Below are 20,761 nucleotides of genomic sequence, written 5' to 3'. Positions count from 1 at the left end.
ATTCATTGAAGGTCAAATACAAGTTGTGAGTAAATTAGTTGTCCCTTTCTCTATGACTGGCTTAAGATGGAGAATGAATTTGAATTGTCTAAGCTATGCTTATACAACATCCCGCACAGATGATCAGTCCAACGTAAATTATACAATTTTGAATAATTTTATCAATATAACTATTGAAACTTGATTCGGAAATAGTGAAAGGCAGAGCATACCTATTCTTTTTCAAGAATCACAAACATGTCTAAATTTAGTTTCAAAATCAGAGACACCTATGTTATCAAAACAATATATCCGTATAACTGTTGAAACTTGATTCTGAAATAGTGAAAGGTAGGGCATACCTGTTGTGGGGAAAAGTATCCGATGCGGATGACACTAACCCTTTCTAAAGGTGACAGACTTTAGCAACAACTGAATGACAAAGTTTTCATGTTCATCTTTATGAAAGCACAGAGAGTATGGAAATAGGGTCAACCAACCTGGTGTCTTGCGCTTAGTCGATCCTTGTCCTTCTCTCTTTGTATCCGATTCCCAGCTCTTTGCTCTCCAAGCCGATCCAGCTACACACAGAATCTGCACAACAAAAGAGAGCAAACTACGAGATACAAGCAATCATAATTGAAGCATGGATTAGGTTGCATCAAATATACATGTAAACACAAAAGCATCTATGTAAAACAAGTATATAGGAGAACATGCAAACTTTATTGATAGAAAGTAACAGGGTTCCAGAGGAAGTTACAACCAATGATGTTGGCTCCAATCCAGCAGCACCTCCTCGGCAGCAAGAACTCTCTTCTTCACCTCTAGTAAAACAATCACCCAATAATCCTGGCAGTATACCAACAGCACCTCCTTGCTTATACAAAATTCCAGCCTCCTTAGACCTCATAGAAGAGCTCTATATATAGGGGGGAAGAGGAAAGGATGAGTCAGCTGGAGGCTGGCATATAGCTGACTAGTGTCCTCTCCATCTTCAGTTAATCTTCAGTTCCTGTGTCCACTTGGAGATCCTTGCTTACACATGGTGATCAAGTACCTCTTACTCATCACAGGGCGAATCTCATGACCCAAGTGTCAGTTTGGAAGCTTCCTGGGCAACTGACACCTTGCAGGATGACTGTGCCACTTGGCCAATCTCGCCCAGCGCAGGTAGCCTTCATTGTTTTTGACTTCCAGCGCAGGTACAGAGTGGGACAGTTGCAATACAGCGCAGAAGCTCAGTTAAGCAGCTGACATGATCCAAAATAAGCCTGTTCTGAAGTGTTTTCAGGTGGAGAACTGATTGGAAGTGCTGTTGATTGATGACCTTGTTCTTTTAGGGGTAAGAACAACATGTTTAGGGACTGAGGATCCCTGTAATTATCGACATTCCCTGCTCCTTGACGCGAGGCACAAAAATGTCTATAACAGTTGCCCCCTAAAGTATGAGGCCGTTAATCGGGTGAAATGCTTTAGCTAGAGGGTCCGAAGTTCGTTCCAGTGCTGAGGAGAGTGCCCTGTAATACAATACAATACAATACATTATCTTTCATTCATCATTATTCTCATGATCTAGCTGAGGCGGGTATTCCCATGCTCAGCTTTCTATAAATACATTTTGGTACATATGACAGACGATCGTCTGAAGACAGACTGATAATCTTCCGCTAAAATTATCATCCTTTGAGGAGGATGATCATCTGCTGCAATGATGTACATGGCAAATGCTTTTATATTTCCTGAATATATATCGCAGCCCGGATGGATGAAACTAGATCCGGGGTCTTCAAACTCGTTCGATCTTCACTCTAAGTACAAGTTGATCCATGTGAGAATTACGCTGAAGTCGAACATGGAAAGACATCGCTTGATTACCGGTCAATAATGAAAACCGTTAACAAGCGCGAGAGGAATCACCAATAATGACGATGACCCTCAAGGTACGGCAGTACAATTTACGTGGCGTGAATAAAGGACTTGGCGTCGAACGCCACGCAAAATCTTCTGGTCGAAGGTCATTGATGTATACCTGTCGCCGGAAGTGAGAAACTTGCCATTGAGGCATGCAAGCTTCAAGGTACTGATGGGGGTGTTCCTAGATCGACTTCTTGGATAATGAGCTGAAGTCGACAAGAAGTGATCCGTCAAAGGAGGGCCTTGATGAATCCCACATCAATGACACGGAACGGAGCTAATGATTTGGTGGAGGTGAAACAAACTGTGACATATGATTCAGGATGGTGATCATGAAATGGATGAAGGAAAATGTATGGTAGTGGATGGGACACGGTTGACACTTTCTGAATGACCCCTCTTGAACATATAACGACACTGATGTGATGGATCGGTAGCATTACCCCGACTGGATGGTGTGGCGAGGACCATGGTGATGAAACCGGTGAATGAGACAACCCAACCCGATGTGATACGGAAAAAGTGTCATGTTCAAGAGTGACTTGCTACCTCTAAACTTTGATGTTCTCCCAATTTTTCCCCAGTCATTTCTAACCAGTACCTCTTTATTTTTGTCAAGCTTGAGGAGGATAACATATGCTTGTTCTATAACCTGCCCTTCGGGCAAGCCCATCGCTATGATTTAACGAGCCTAGCGATAGGGAAACTCGTTCTCGTCTAAAGACAAGTTTGTCGCTATTTAATCATTTTAACGAGTCTAACGACAAGGAAAACTCGGTCCTTTTCATTTTTAGAGAGTCTAAAAAGGTACAGAAAGTCAACTCCATAATTCCTTTTTCGTCATCTAATCCCTTAAGTCCGAAAAAGTATAAAACAATACAGAAGGGATGGCTATTCGGTACTTTTTACGAGCCGAACCAAACAAGCGCTCGATCTTTTTGTGTAATAATCCCTCAGGTCCAAAAAGATTAAAATCTAGAGGAGGGATAGCTTTTGGTCGTTTAACGAGCTAGAAGGCCAAAAACTCGGAAAACTTTTCATATTTTACGAGTCAGTGAAAAGAGCTCAAAGAAGACTCGTCTTTTGAGGAACGAGTGATAATCAAGGATAGCAACTGATTCCAGGTACAAATTGGAATTTTCCAATCACGGTAGTGTTACAAGGAGGGCTAGGTGAAATCACTCTTCGCAGCTGTTCCTCAAAATAGGTAAACACACACGGGGGTGAACGATCGGCCAAATGAAATGGAGGTGATGGATGAAAACACGACCAAGGCTTTTAAGGCTTATAAATTTGCGATCGCAATGGCTATTTACCGAGATAGGTTCATTTTTTAATGAGCTTGAACTTTGGCGGGAAAAACTCTGCTCGCTTCATGGTCAAATTTAATTTTTTACTTTTACTAGCTTTTCTCTTTTCAAATGTAGTACTTCATCTTCAATTGCTGCAACAAATTTTGTTAGAAATGGACAATATTTGCATGAAAACGAGATTATAACCCTAATATTTAACTTTAAACTGTGTAAAAGTCATAAAAAGGGGTTTTTACCTCTCATTTACCATTTCATTTGCATTTTGCTTGTTGGAGCTCTGGAGGTGCCTCTTCTTCCTTGATTTTCACCAGCTGATTCCGGGAGATTCTGTGGACGATTTTCGGCGCCGTTTGGACCAGGTAGGAGCTAAACCTTAGCCCTTTACTTTCATGGTTTCCTTTTTCAGTTTCATGCACATTTTTCAGGTTTTCTGGGCCTCAGGGGTTTCATTAGAACGCCCTGGCATCAGCGCAGGTTCTCCTTTCGAAACCTGCGCTGTATTCCAGTCAGCTCTGAGGCAAACGGAATTACAGAGCAGGGAGAACACTCTCTGCCTGCGCTGGGCCTAAAAAGACTGAGTTTGCATGAGTTTTTTGATGTTTTTTCGCCAGATTTTCATCAAATTCAGGAACTTACTCATTCTCTTGTTTGATTGTAGGGAACTTTGGACAAAATTTCCCTTACATGGCGAGAACGAGAACATGAAGCAGAGGACATGGTTGCACTCCATGACCCAGTTACGGTGAACACGCTTCGGAACTGTGGCCTGCTAAAGTTCTTTCGTATCTCTAGCATGAGAGCACAGATTTCTTTACTGCAGTATATGCTTGATGCTTGGGATCCTGTTAACCAAGTATTTCAGATTAGGGGGAAGTCCTTTCCCTTGACCATAGAGGACATGTACTTCTTGACTGGGTTGTCAAGGCGGGGTGCTCCCATTTCTTTGTCAGGTACGGCTCGAGGGACTACTTCCACCAGAGACTATATCTGTCAGTATTGCCGGGAAGGTTCACAGCCGAGCAAAGACGGCAAGATCAATATCCGTGACATCACTGACAGGTCTCTCAGGTCCATTCTGTTTACTATTGGTAGGATGGCCGGTAGCGCAGCTTTGCATGTTGCCAACAGATCTTATATGCAGCACGCCTTGGAGTGTCTCCAACCGAAAGTGTTTAACTGGTGTGATGCAGTACTTATCCAGATGAAAAGTCAATTGACCGAGGTAAAGGACGGGGGGCTGAAGAACTTTGGATTTGGTTCTATTCTCACTGCCTTTGTCTTGGAGAAAATCCCATTGATGCAGCCTCAGTACATCTTGCTTGATGTGCCTTCTCCGACCGAGCCACGCATGCAGAGGTGGGTCGACCATATGTCCCGGCATGCTGGTCAACCTCATATTACATTCACTGAGTCCTTCTTTAGGTGGTTCGAGCGTCAGGAGATGGCATTTTCTGAGTATCCATACGTGGGTATGGACTACCGAGGTGATCCGGACTTGGTGCTTCCGGATGGCGAGCAATGGGGTGCTATTGGTAAAATCTCTGACCATATCACTGTTTATTGTTTTCATTCATGATTTTTACTGTTCAAAACTGGTCAAACTCTTGGGTGCATGTAGATGTTGGTCCTGTTCGTCCAGTAGCTCGTCCACGGTCGCCAGTTGCTGCCCCAGCAGCAGAGCCTGCTAGGAGAGTTGTTATTCGCGACCTTGGTGATACTGAGATACTTGCAGCTGTGCAGGAGCAGGTTGAGAGCCTTACTCGTGGCCTTCCGGATGTACAGATTGACGAGTTACCTTTACAGTTGCAGCGACACACCATCGGCGTGCCTAGACGATGGACTCGTCTCTTGCGCATGATCGCACAGACCGTGACGTACTTTCATGAGCACCACTAGGCTAGGGTGCCCCCTAGCATCTTTTTTGAGTTCTAGGTCGTATGACCAATTTTGTTTTGATTACAGCACATTATGTACAAACTATAAACAGCTTTATATATTTTGATTTTCGGAGTTTATTTTAGTTTATTTGTGATCCACTTACATAGCACTGATGCATCTCTTTTTATATATGTTGTAAATGTCTATCTAATACATAGTTTGCCAATGAATCTGTTAATGTGTTCAAGTTTCTGGAAATATGCTGGTATTGAATTGAATCAAACTCTCTTTCCAAAATCTTAACTCTTAGAAACATACGATAAATAGCTGGATTGCGGACTGAATATATACCAGTGAGTTGTAGTATCACAAGTTGTGAGTCTAGCCTAACAATTAGTCGGCGTATACCATGAGCGATGGTATCAGAGAGGAGTTCGATCAACGCACTATACTCAGCGATATTGTTTGTTGACCGTCCAATACACACACCTCTGAAACTCACTAACTCGCCGCTTGGATCAAAAATGGCCCAGGCAGCGGAGGACAAATTCCGCGTACTACGACTCGCTCCGTCGGCATATCCCACATATGTATCAGAATAATTCGACATCTGCAACGAACGAGAAGGGTGGATTACTTAACCAAAACAAACATTTTAGCGAAAACAAAATACAACAAAAGCACTCAGGTTACTATTTAGGCATAGTAACGCTTGAGGTACAACCCGTTACGGGGTTGCGCCAGTGGTATTCCGTCATAATCCATTAACTCGTAGGCTCCTTTTGCTAACACCCTTTTAACAATATAGGGACCCATCCATAAGGACTGAAATTTTCCTGCTCCTAATTTATCGGATTCTTGGTCGTAAAGCAAAACCAAGTCACCTTCAGAGAAGTTGCGCGGTTTGACATTCTTATCGAACTGTGCTTTGACTCGTTTCTTATGAGCCTCGTTTGCCAAAGCGGCGTCACGACGGTTTTCATCCAACTGGATCAATTCCAGGAAACGAGCCTCTTCTTCTGAGGTTCCGGGGAGGAGGTCAATTGCGAGTTTAAGAGACGAAATTTCGCACTGGATCGGTAATACTGCCCCTCGGCCATACACCAATTGGAATGGTGTGAACCCAGTGGCGTTCTTTACCGAGGTTCGGTAAGCCCATAGTGCTGAGTACAGGATTAGATGCCATCTTCTCTTGTGAACCCCGATCATCCTTTGCAACATACGCTTCAGGACTTTCTTGATTGCCTCAACTTATCCGTTGGCTTGTGGATAATACGGGGTAGAGCTGTCGTGCGATAGCCCTAGTTTGGCAGCTAATTCAACCATCATGTGATTGCGAAAATGCGATCCATGATCTGTCACTATAGCTTGCGGGACGCCGAACCTGGCGACTACATGATTGAAAAAGAAAAGGGCAGCTGTTTCACCAGTGTTATCCAATGTAGGCATCGCCTCGGCCCATTTGGTAAAATAGTCAACAGCGACTATAATATACCCATGCCCCCCGGTCGAGGTGGGGTTACATTGCATGAAATCGATGCCCCACTTGGCGAAGGGCCCAACAGCAACTATCGGCTGTAAGGGTGCGGGTGGTCTTCTGGTTTTGCTATCAAAGATCTGACATGCATGGCAACTTCTGACAGCTATTATGCAATCTTTAAACATAGTTGGCCAGAAATATCCTGCTCGTAAGATTCTTTGTGCTGTTGCATATCCAGATTGATGTCCTCCGCACGCGCCTGAATGACAATCATTCAGGGCTTTTTCGGCCTCCTCATGGGTAAGGCACCTCCTCAGAACTGTATCGACGCCACGACGGTAAAGTGTATCACCGACGATCATGTAGTCTTTAGATTGGTATCGTATACGTTTTTGTTCCGAGTGTGAGGTATTAGGCCTAAATTTTTGGGTTTGGAGATAAACAATGATGTCTCCATACCACTCATCGCTTACTGATATCAGAAACAAATTTTCATCCACGATTGACTCTTCTGATGTTTCATCGTTGGACGACAATGGGAGATCGCACAATAATTCCGCGAAAACTAGAGCTTTCTTTGATTTGGATTTTACAAAATCTAAATCAAACTCTTGAAGGATGGCTATCCATTTTGAATATTTGCCCCCAAGCAACTGTCGCGACAGTATATATGTCATGGGGTTGCAATCTGACAAAACGGTAGTTTTCCTAAAGAGGACATAATGTCGAAACCTTTGAATCGCTTGAACAGCAGCAAGCGCTAGTTTTTCAACATAGGAATATTTACTTTCTGTATCATTTAAGTTTTTACTTAAATAATATATAGGATGTTCAATTCCATCGACTTCTTGCACTAAGACCATCGCAATGGTCGTATCTACTGCAGCTAAATACAGGTTAAAATCTCTTTGATAGTCCGGGGCGTACATTAATGATGCTCTTACTAGACAATCTTTCAGAGTGTCAAAGGAAGCTTGCGCAACCTGGTCCCAGACAAAAGGTACATCCTCTTTCAAAAGATGAGTATAACCTTTGGCAAGTTCTGCGTAATTAGGAATGAACCTCCTTAGAAAGTTTGCTTTCCCTTGGAGTTTCTGAATCTGAAGCAAATTTGAAGGTGGAGGCAAATTAATGATTGCCTGAACCTTACAGGGGTCGAGACGAATCCCGTCCTTAGAGACAACAAAGCCAAGTAAACGACCAGAACCGACGCAAAACACACACTTGTGTGGATTGAGTCTTATCTTATAATGTCGGCAACGTAGAAATATCGCTCTCAAATGCCGCGGATGATCAGTCCGTTTTCGCGAATGAGCCGGAAGATCGTCGAGATAAGGTTGAACAATGTTCTTGATGTCATGATAGGCATAATTCATTGCCCTCTGAAACGTCGCCCCTGCGTTCTTTAAACCAAAGGGTAATTTTCGATAAGCGAATGTGCCCCACGGACAGATGAATGCAGTCTTAGACTGGTCCTGTGGGCGGATATTTATTTGATTATACCCGGAAAATCCATCCATAAAGGAAAAGATTTCACAACCGGCGCATTCATCAATTATCTGGTCGATGAAGGGTGTAGGGTAGTTGTCCTTCGGACAAGCTTTATTCACATCCCTATAGTCGACGCACACTCTTATCGTCCCTTATTTTTTCATAACAGGGACAATATTTGATACCCAATCGGTTAGAGGAACCGGGTAGATGAATCCAGCATGGAGGAGTTTTTCAACTTCCGCCTTAATGGCAGCGGCTTTCTTCGGATGTACCTGCCGAAGCCGTTGTCTTACTGGTTTGACATCAGGATACATTTTAATCTCATGTTCAACTATGCTCGAGTCAATGCCTGGCATTTCATCATATGACCATGCAAAGACATCTCTAAATTCGCGAAAGAGAGCACTATATATTTCCAGTTCTGAAGGGGAACAACTTTTGCCGACATGAATGTTCTCAACAACATCAGGTTTTGTCGAGATGTTTATGGCTACAGTCTCTTCAATATTGGATAGGTTTCTCTCTGAATCCACCGTATTTACAGTATTTGTTAGGAATTCAAACACTGAAGGGTGGTATAGGTCGTGATGAGTTTCTTCTTCACACTCTGGAAGAAGGGAACGATGGTGGTTATCATTCCATGGTGCCCCCTCAATCATCATTGATTGTAAGATTCCTTCGTCAGTCCCATGAACTTTTGACCATGGATCTAATGGGGTACCATATTCTTCGGACCTATCTACCCAAACGCTTGACGAGCGTTCATTTGGGCTCGCCTCCCATGCCTGAAACATTGATTGCTACAATATTTCAATGGGGCTAGGTGGCAAAACCACTTGATGATCCATGACGACTTTGTCTTCTGCGACCTTAGATGAAGATACCATATTGCATGTTGCTACAAACGGGATATTCCCTTCATGGAAAGGAGGTGGCAACGTGAAAGTTCCCATCATCGTGGGATCTTTTAGCAAGCCTACTCCTATATCTTTTATCGAATGGTCACTCCCATGGATCAGGGGAATGCTTCCAGTAACTTGTGAACCATTAGGGAGGAAATTCTGTTGGTCGACGATCGTAATCCCTCCTTCAAATGGGAATGCGATCTTCCTAAAATATGTCGACACTACAGCTGCCATGGCATATATCCATGGTCTTCCCAGTAGAATGTTATAGTCAAGATTGCCATCAATGACTTCAACATCAATCTCCACTGTTTTTCCTCCTAGTTCAACTTTAAAGTTATTTAGGATACCGTACGGAGTGTACGATCTACCGTCAAATGCTTTCAATGTCGTCGAAGATCGCGACAAGGTTGGAGATCCAAGAGTTTTCCAGCAACTCATCGACATGATACATGTCGACGCGCCCTCATCAATAATCGTTCTATGAACAGTTTTGTTGAGTGCTTTCACTTGAATAAGGAAAGCTAATTGCGCTGGTAACTGAGGATCATATCCTTTGTGATCAAAGGATACAAGACTGGAATCTTTAGGATCCACTCCACCAATTGCTGATAACAATGCCTGTCTTTGGGATGGGCAATTTTGTAGTACCTCAAGAGTCGACATAGCAGATGGCGATTGGGCCAAATCCTCCACTATATTATAGTGTTGCGCCGCTCTGGCGCGAGGGTTGAATGTCGATTTGTGGACTACTCCCTTAGGCGGCTTTATAGTTAATTCATGCGTGAGGGGGGGTACAACTTCTGCCGAAGTCGTTGTCGAACTACTGGGTTGATCTTTCCCTTTGTCGTTCGACACCGGCGGATTCCCATAATCTTTATTCCTAGTCGATATCAAAGCATCACTTTGCTTAGAAACCGACAGCATAAGCACTTGAGACGGGGAAGCATTTCCACTATCAACCATATTCTGACCTGGGGTAGGAAACGGATCAGTCAACACAGCTGAAGTTTGGGAACTTTTTAGGAACCTCTTTAACTCAGCTTTGAACGGACAGTTCTTTGTTGAATGATTTTCATCACATATTTGACATGGAGGAAATTGTCTCTTTTGCCCAGGAGGGTTTGAAGAAGTTTTTTGAGGGGATGATCCACCTTGATTCTTCTTCTTCCCTTTGTTTTGTTTCTTCTTGCTTCCTGGTTGATTGGAGTTTTTGTCTTTATCCGTAGATACAGCGTTTACCTCCGAAGCAAGAATTTCCTGATTTGCTTTTTGATTCGAAGTCTTACGGGCTTTCTTATTCGAATCCCTTGTCGACTTAGCGTTTGCAGTTCCAATCACGCCATCACCGGCATGAGAGTCACTGTTCGATCCGGGAGGAGGAGGGATTGAAAATTCTGGTCTGGGGGCATCAGGTATCTTATCATAGAGCGTGCCCGACTGAGTATATACTAAGTCCAAATACTGAGCACGAGCAATAACTTGCTCCTCTGTTACAACGCCTCCCTTGGCCACATCTTCTGTAATTGCCGGCAGAAGCGACTTTATAAACCACTCAGCTAATAGCTGATCCGGAACATAGGTTTTTACCATTCTTCGCCGACGACGCCACTCATGTATATGATCAGATATATGTGTGGCCGTTGTCTGCTTGAAATTGGTCAAGATTTCTGTTCCAGTTTCGTACCTTATAGGTAACTGAAAGTGTGTCAAGAAAGTCGTGGCTAGGGAACTAAAATTGTCGAAAGAGGCTCTAGGTAATTCAATATACCATTTGGCCGCCGGACCAGTCAATGTCCTCTAGAAAAGGCGAAGCCTTATCGAATCATCATTCAAGGTATTCGACGAACACCACAGATGGAATGTCATCACATGATTCGACGGGTCTTCGCCCGGATTTCCATTGAATTTAGGAATGTCCGAAGGAAGTTTGTGAGGAATCGCTGGCCACCAATGGGCATAGGCGATTGGATCGTTCGTCAATCGATGTAAATCTGGTAATTCTAAAGTCGCCACGAATGGCAACTGCTGATTCAGGTTTGGCGAGGCGTACCCAGGGTACGATGGAATCGCCTGAGCAGTAGGTCTTTGCATACCAGTATAATGCAACTGATGTTGATATGACTGATATGGTAGGTGGGCTTGGCCACTGTAAAGTGGTTGGTTTAACCCGTTCTGAATATAGGGTTGCCCACTATTCGCAAAGATCTGTTGCTCAGATCCCTGGTATACCTGTTGAAACTGAGGTTGTTGGTATTGCACCATCCATGGTTGTGAAGCCATGTTTTGCTGAGCAACACTAACCGACGGCCCAAGATGCGGGGTTATGGTCCCCGTTCGTATCTGTGTCGTCCCGGCAGTTGGCGATTGTGGTTGTGTTGCCGGGTCAATCGGCTGTTGTATTACAACTTGGGGTTGACATACAACAGGCATCGATTGAACTTGCGACACGGTTACAATTGCTGGCGTCGTCGGGATACTAGACATAGGTACACTTTGTTGCATAGAATATACAACTCTTGGTTGTTGGGGTACCATAGGTACCCAACCATTCGTCGTTACTTCACTCAAACCTGAATGCGGTTGAAAACTGCCGTATGGGTATCCTCCCGAAAGAGGAAGTGAAAGGGCATATTGCCCCCCATACGGTAACAATCCGGAGCTCAAGGGTGTAGATAGCCTTTGAGGACTGGATGGCCCAAAATGATTCCCAAAGGGATCAATTTGTCTAGTTTCAATATAAGAATTACCGGGTATTATACCGGAAGAGCAAACTGGAACAGACCAAGTTGTCATAATAGTCCTTGGGTGGACTCCTTCTAGTTGATGAGAACTAGTTGGGACAGATGGTATGCCGGCAAACATCGTTGGAATGGCAACAGGAGCTTCTGCTGTCGCTGTGTCGTTTGACACAGTTCTGGATGTCGACGGTTGTTCAGACATTTTAAGTCTATCCAATAAACTTCCTAACGATTCTTCAGGAACTTCCTGTGGCGATGGACAAACTTCTGATGCAGAAGGAAAAAGAGTGGAACCTACTCCAAAATGAATTGGAGTATTTGCTTGCTGGTCCTCTACGATTTCCTCTATTGCAATCAGACCAGGAGGAAGAGGCAGACCGTCAGGTCCGTAATAGATTTCTGGTGCCGAAGAAGGGGTTGCTTCGACAGCGACAGTTTTTTGAACAACAAGACTCTGTGGACCGGTTTCAGATGGAACTGGTTCAGTTAAACAAGTACTTGTTTTCAGACTAGGATCAATACAATTGTCCTTCTGTTGCCGTTGAACTTCTTCAATAAAGGCAGGGATTCCAGAAATATCGGGAGTGACCAGAATCTCAGATGTTGTTGGAACTTGCGTTCTAACTTTGAAAGGAGATTTTGACCTGGTCCAGCGAGATCGCTTTGCTCGTACTACTTTCGGTTCTGGTGACAAAGATGGTCGACCCGCAAGTCTCCCTGAACGACGGGGTTTTAATTGACTTTCCTCCACGGTTGCGGATTACTTGATCAACTAAAATACAAAAAGGGGAATTATGTTTCCGTATTGAATGAATTTTATTAGACGCTTTTAGACACAACTTTGCTTTTTCATGTTTTAAGAGTCGAGAAAAAGCTAAAGATGACTCTAGTCGCCTTCGATGTATTAACGAGCCCGAAGTGACAAATGCTCGGTTGGACCTTTTCAGTTATAGAGTTTGAAAAGGGCCAAAAGAAACTGCTCTGGAGATCTAGGCAGAGGGTGTGCCAAACCTTTCGCGAAACCACAGAATACGTTTTACGGTACGGGTGGTCGATCTTCGTGAATGCTGTGTTCACTGCATCGCGATCAGTAGGGCGGTCGACACGGCTTCCTAAGGATAAAGGATAATTGCCTATAGGGGTCTCCCAATATACGCGACGGTACGCGGGAGCTCAAATCCGTATTAGTGCTATCGTCCCTCAGGAGGAATCACCCACCTTCGTAGAGATCGACAGTCACTACGTTTAACGACGCCGGAACACGTCTCTACCTAGACCTCTATTGTGAGCGTTATGTTACAATGTGTTTTTAGATTCATTCAATATATTTTAAGTTGATCTTGTTTATCAGTTTGTCTTTCAGGATCACCACGTGATGTATTGGTACAAATTCCTAAATGCAGCTAAAATGATAAGCAAGCTTTCACAATCCTTTTAGCTTTGAAAATCCTAACTACTGAGGAGAGAGAAAAACAATATCTTTCCACACAGAGCACAAAGCACAAACTAATGCACTTTCTCCTAGATCAGACACCCAAACTTATCAAAAATGCAAATGCAAGATGCATGTATTTCTTTTCTTTTCCTTTAATGTTGATGCTAACAAAAGGAAAACTGTTGTATGACTTTCGAATTCAATTTGAAGCGTAAACAAACAAGTATTGCCTAAATGAAAAGACGCTTTACAGGTACTTGTTTTACACCAAAAATATATGAATCCAAACCATAAAGTGAAAACAAACCAACCCAAACGGCTATGAACAGTAATAACACTAACTCATAAGACAACAAAAATGCTTTTACAATTCAGGATCTAAGAGGTCATAGCTACTAGGTTCGCTTTTCACAATGGGAAATTGTAACTGAAACAAGAAATACTGAAAGAACGTTTACAATTTCATCACACAACTGAGGCGGAATAATGTCAAGGAGAAGTGGCTTACAGCAAATACAATAACCAGCAAGCAATCAGCCAAAACAAGTGCAAACAGGGCCAAGACACAAAGGAAGAGCTGAGCTAGACTAAGGCTAACTGGACCAGCGCAGGCACTAGTTCACCAGTTTGACTCTCAGCGCAGTTCCCGAAGGGAGCACCTGCGCTGTAATGCAGACTGCCTGTGGACAGCCTGCACTGACTTACGAGAGTTACGTCTGCTAAGAATTCCGGGTCATAAAAAGCTCAAAAATGTACTGTTTTGACTGAAATAAAATGCTATGGGTTAAGTACAGGCTAAGGGATGATCAAGAGGATAAAGATCTATCACTAAGAGTAAGGATTCATCTGTAGATTAGCTCTTTAAATCTTGAATTTGCTCAGCAAAGGAGCAAGAGTAACAAAACCCTCTACTTCGCTTTTGATAGAGTCAAAAGCTTTTCGATTCGGTACTCTTTTCTTCAAGAAATGAATAGCAAAATTCTACAACAACAAGATACTAGGATCTCCCCAGCGGAGTCGCCAGTTTGTTGTGGGGAAAAGTATCCGATGCGGATGACACTAACCCTTTCTAAAGGTGACAGACTTTAGCAACAACTGAATGACAAAGTTTTCATGTTCATCTTTATGAAAGCACAGAGAGTATGGAAATAGGGTCAACCAACCTGGTGTCTTGCGCTTAGTCGATCCTTGTCCTTCTCTCTTTGTATCCGATTCCCAGCTCTTTGCTCTCCAAGCCGATCCAGCTACACACAGAATCTGCACAACAAAAGAGAGCAAACTACGAGATACAAGCAATCATAATTGAAGCATGGATTAGGTTGCATCAAATATACATGTAAACACAAAAGCATCTATGTAAAACAAGTATATAGGAGAACATGCAAACTTTATTGATAGAAAGTAATAGGGTTCCAGAGGAAGTTACAACCAATGATGTTGGCTCCAATCCAGCAGCACCTCCTCGGCAGCAAGAACTCTCTTCTTCACCTCTAGTAAAACAATCACCCAATAATCCTGGCAGTATACCAACAGCACCTCCTTGCTTATACAAAATTCCAGCCTCCTTAGACCTCATAGAAGAGCTCTATATATAGGGGGGAAGAGGAAAGGATGAGTCAGCTGGAGGCTGGCATATAGCTGACTAGTGTCCTCTCCATCTTCAGTTAATCTTCAGTTCCTGTGTCCACTTGGAGATCCTTGCTTACACATGGTGATCAAGTACCTCTTACTCATCACAGGGTGAATCTCATGACCCAAGTGTCAGTTTGGAAGCTTCCTGGGCAACTGACACCTTGCAGGATGACTGTGCCACTTGGCCAATCTCGCCCAGCGCAGGTAGCCTTCATTGTTTTTGACTTCCAGCGCAGGTACAGAGTGGGACAGTTGCAATACAGCGCAGAAGCTCAGTTAAGCAGCTGACATGATCCAAAATAAGCCTGTTCTGAAGTGTTTTCAGGTGGAGAACTGATTGGAAGTGCTGTTGATTGATGACCTTGTTATTTTAGGGGTAAGAACAACATGTTTAGGGACTGAGGATCCCTGTAATTATCGACATTCCCTGCTCCTTGACGCGAGGCACAAAAATGTCTATAACAATACCTATTCTTGTTCAAGAACCTAAGACATGTCTTTCGTGGTTGTAATTCAGAGGCCTTTACAAATCTTACGACTAATCCCTGTGGTCGTATAACATAGCCTTACTTTGTCATTGTCCCTAGTCAAGAGATGAATGTCTATTAGACTCAAGGGAATGGAGTTGTACTTCCCCCACAATAGAAGCTAAAGTTTCCCACTCCCAACCACTGAAAAATAAAAAAAAATGTCTACAAAAGCCTCTTAGGAACTTTTTGTAAGACCCTCATAAGCTACTAACATCAATTTTTCATTCTTTTCTAGAGCACCATAACTTATTTGGCATTTGAGCTTGATGTCTCTATTAGCACTTCAAACAGCTTATGCATCTGCAACTCCCATTCACACATGTCAGATTTTCCATAAAGAAGTGTGCCACACACTCTGAGTGATAGAGGCAAACTGTCACAAACTCTCAAGAAGCCTTCCACTATGTTGTCAAATCCATTAACTGGGTGGCACTGATGAAAGGCGTGCAAACACAAAAGCTCTCTGGCATGTTTTTCATCCATTGTTTTCGTTTCATAAAGTATGGCGTGAGCGCAACTTCTAAACCATTTTCTATTTAGAAGCTAACTCATCAAGTGGACACCAAACTTGTAGGTTCCTGTCTTGAGCTTTATGCATTCCCTCCTTGGTTTCTTATGTACAATTCGTTTCGAGAGAATCGATCTCATGACCATCAAAGCTAATCGAACCCAAACCCATCAACACCCTAGGCTTAAATAATGCAGGGGTAGCCACACAGCTGTTGGTTTAAATATACAAAGAAAAATAAGTCTCAACTGGTTTAGAACCCAAGACCAGGTCTGCTAAACTAGTCTCCCCAATTAATCATAATTCAAACTACGCCATTATATCTATGATATCATTTCATTCTCCATAAAACTCATTCAAACTATGGCATTATATTTGTGTTATCATTTGGATATTAGTGTTGTAACTGCTGACATTATAAGCTTGGCTACAAATTTAATTTGAAAAGAATTTGACATCAAGTTTAGGGATCAAACTCTCATCCAGTGGGGTTCATAAAGAAGCAATATTGTTTGCGTAATTTGAAACCAATCCAAATGCAAAGCTCCAAATCGATTCAAATCTCCAATTTCCTATATTACTCATATCCAAACCCAATGAATCAAAGTTTCAAATCTATCCAAACTCTAACTTAACTTACAATATTACAAGAATCTAAGAAATCAACAGATATTCTCCATCAGATTAAACAACTTATTTGTGAAATGGCAGAGTAATACATCATTTAGAACCAAAATTAAGTATTAAAATATGAAGTCTACAACACAAATAGAGGTACCAAACATCAATATAGTTGACTTGCAATAAATTATACGATTTTCACTTGAAGGTTATGTTTTTTCAACAATAAATACTTAGGTTGTGTATTAGTGCTGGGAAAACCAAAATCTTTGAAAAGAATGGAAATATAACACCATTAATTTATGCCTTGGAGTCTATGTCTCGGGGTCCAACACTGATGGGCATAATCTTGCCAAATCCTCCAGGACCACTGCATAGGATTTGATATTATTAGTGATCACAGAAGAAGGACATGAAATCTATAGTAGAACGATGTGAGATGGATAGAAAAAGTTAAAAGAATTGTACAATCCATGATTTTAATAAATTCTTAACAATCCATCTTTGATTCACCAAACCATGGTATCAATTAATTGGAATGAGTTAAGCCGACCGACAACGTACTCCTAAACTACAATCTTTAATTTAGTAAAAGTTGAAACTTGACGTGAACCATACATCTATAAAAATATATTAAAAAAAAACTAAAACTGTTAATTTTTTAACATGTCCATCAATATGACAGTTTTTAAAATTATTGACCAGTCAATAATGACATGTATATTTTTAAATAACAAGTATTTGATGGCTAAAACAACAAAAAATCTGTAAACGAGCATCAAATTTAACCCTTGACGTAGAGACTTAGACTCCAAGACCTAAATTAATTGTGTTATATTTCCATTCTTTTGTTAGAATTAATGGAGAATAGACTATTAATGTTACGTCGTTGTGATTTTTCTTTCTATAGCTATCCAATTCCTATTCTCTTGGGATATGATTCGTTGTCCCTAACAAATCGTATCTATTTAATATTTAGATTAATGTGAAGCTCTGGGTGGCATTTTGCTTGAGGTAGCTCCTGGTGACCCGCACCTGTGAGCTCCTCTCATTTTTGTTTATCATTTCATGTCTTCCCTCTCCTACTCTTGACATGGTATTAGAGTTGTAGTGTTGTCAATCCTATACGCTAAGTGAAGGGTGCGACTGAGGCGAAATCGTCACACGGTTTGGGTGGAAAAACACAAAGATCACACTGTAACACTTCGCACGAGTTTTATTTTAAAAACTCAGCGTGAGTTTGGGTGGAACGTCGTAACTCTGTGTTGAATACCTCCGATGAACTTTGTGAATCCTTGGTGGATAAACACGACGAAATTGAGGTGAACAAAAAAAAAGGTTGCGTGTTTGTGGTGGTCATGGAATAGCCTATGTGGGAGGCCACTTGGAGAAAGACAGTGTGGCTACATTTGTGACGATGAGGGAGAGTTGTTAACCCGAGAAGTAGGCTGCATGGTCTGGAAACCCTGCTATGTGAAAAAGAGGCATGCTTTTTTTTCTTCATTTGTTGCATCTTTAGCCATGGAAGAGGCTAAAGACTCGAGGAGCACTCTATCAAGGAGGAACTTTGTCCGTGCCAAAGACCAGATCTATGTGGCTGCGTGTGAAACTAGTGAGGACTACCATGGAGGATGTGTGGAGGAGTCGACTGCGAAGGGATTGACATGGATCGCTGAGATAAGCTGTTGTTGACCATGAGGAGGAGGCTAAGGAGGCCAGATTCTACTCTTTGTTTGCTGGCTGTGAGGAGATCAACATCAGCAGAAAAGAATTTTCCATTGACGCCACAAGAGGCATGCAGAAGACTGATATCCTCAGTATAGCATGAGATCATCATCCATCTAGTGAGAGGGTGTTAGTATTGAATGTTTGGTGTTGCGTTGAATTAAACATTCTAGATTGAATTAATGTGATCTGCCATTTTTTTATATCTGTTGAGGTGGCCCCTTGCAACAAGAAGTTTGAATAATTATCGCTCGGATAATTAAAGTTTTTAATTAAAGTTTTTTTTCCTAAATCTTTAATTAAAAATATGGAGTTTCTTTAAATTGAAGAGCTCTGCATTTTTTTTGAACGGATTATTATATGATATAAGGGGGGCATTTTTTTTAAAAAGGAATTTGGGGTCAACGTTTTTTTTAAAAGAAGATCTGGGGTTTTTTTAAGTTATTGAAGTTTTTATTCATTCAAGATGAATAATCAAATTGCAGAAGCTTATCTCAATGAGAGTAATAAGCTTGATGGTTCCAATTACACCAATTTGAGGTTTAAGCTCCAGACTCTACTTGAGGAACAGAATGCCTATGGCATTGCTACTGGGGATGAGGTCAAGCCAGCTACTGCAACTGGTGGATCGAATATAGAAATTCAAGACTGGGAGAAAAGGGAGATGGAGGCAAAGGTTCTCCTAAAGTTATCTGTCAAAGATTGCATCATCCCTCACATTCGGGAGTGTAAGACAACGAATGATATATGGACGATTCTCAAAGAAATGTACGAGATCAAGAACAACAGTCAAATTTTGTACCTCAAGAAGAAGATTCTCTCCATCAAGATGGAGGAGAATGAGTCTATTTATTCACTCATATCCTAGATAAAGGAGGTTAAAGATTAACTAACTGATATCAGTCAGACTATTGTGAATGATGATCTGGTGATGATTACCATGAATGCGATGACAGATGATTATCCAATGTTTATAATGGGATTGAATGCAAGAGAAAATCCTCCAAGCTTTGAAGAGATTACTGGGATCTTGCTACAAGAAGAAGAAAGGAGGTTGTCCCTCAAACCTGAAAATCCATATCTTGCATTGACGACCAAGTTCAAGCTGAAGGGGAAAGCAGTGGTTGATCATAGGAAAGGCAATGTATCACAAAAAGCGACACCAGAAGGTATGACCTCGCATAAACATGACTCTTCTCCTAAATGTTTTTATTGTGGTAAGATAGGCCATATTGATAAATTTTTCCATAAGAAAAAGGAAGATGGGGAGAGGTACAAGCAGAGAAGACATGCAGGTCATCTGTTTGATGCATATCAGAACCAGGATGTCATATTATTTATGGTTGAAACTACACTAGCCACTGAGGGAGATGAATCGGATATTTGGTTTCTAGATTCTGGAGCCTTCTCACATATGACAAGTAAAAATCAGAAATTTTAGAGAATCCAATACTGGAGTAAAAGTACCTTAGAGATGATAGAGGGTACGATATCAAGGGACATGGAGATTTCCTTGTCACTCTGCCCAATGGAAACATCAAGAATATATCTGAAGTGTGGTATGTACCTGGTATTAAGAAGAACCTGATTTCTATATCAAAGATTACAGATCAGGATCTCAAGGTAAAATTCTTTAAATCTTATTGTATTATTAAAGACTTGTTGGACCAGATGAAGCCTATTGCTATAGGTGTTCATATAGGAGGACTATACAAACTGGATATGAAAAGTACACCAAAACAAGCATTGATGTCATTGGCTAAGTCTGTTGAAAACTTGTGGCATCAACGACTTGGGCACATCAATTTCAGTGATCTTCTTCTATTGCATAACAAAAGTATGGTGAATGGTCTTCCTATTTTGACAAAGTTGCTTATTGATTGTGAAGCATGTGCATTCGGTACATAGCATAGACATGAATTTCCTGATGTTAAAGATAGGAAACAGAGGGATACACTCAAGATTTTACACACTGATTTATGTGGGCCTATGAAAAAAATATCGTTAGGTGGGGCCTACTATTTTCTAATCTTTGTTGATGATTGTACAAGATTCACATGGGAGTATTCTATTAGACTAAAGAGTCATGTCTTTGAGTATTTCAAGCAGTTCAGGAATATGATTGAAAAGCAGATAGGAAATTTCATCAGGTTACTTCGATCAGATTAAAGCGGAGAATTCAAGAAAGGGAATTTCATAAAATACTGCAAAGAACACATATTTCATTAAATCTGGAATTAAATAGTGGATATATAATTTCAAAATAACCAAAAACCTCAATTATATTAATGTCCTTGTCATAAAAAAATTCCAATTTTAACGAAATATGTGTTAAAGACCATGGCATACAGCAACACCTTACACTCCTCAGCAGAATGGAGTAGTTGAGAGGAAAAATAGAACACTGACCAGTGGAGTGTGCTCGCAATATGTTTAAAGGTAAGAATCTAACTAATGTTTTTTGGGCAGAAGTTGTCAATACTACAATATATTTGAAGAATAGGAGTCCCAGTAAAAGTCTTGATTATAAAACTCCTTTTGAAGCATTGTTTGGCTTCAAGCCTGCAATAAGTCATCTTAGAGTGTTTGGCTGTAAAGCTTTT

Source organism: Pinus tabuliformis, chromosome 8 (assembly GCF_031772625.1).
Source record: "Pinus tabuliformis cultivar Carrire ecotype Pingquan chromosome 8, CPIR1, whole genome shotgun sequence".
Lineage (NCBI taxonomy): Eukaryota > Viridiplantae > Streptophyta > Pinopsida > Pinales > Pinaceae > Pinus > Pinus tabuliformis.
Note: the sequence above shows the minus strand (reverse complement) of the source record.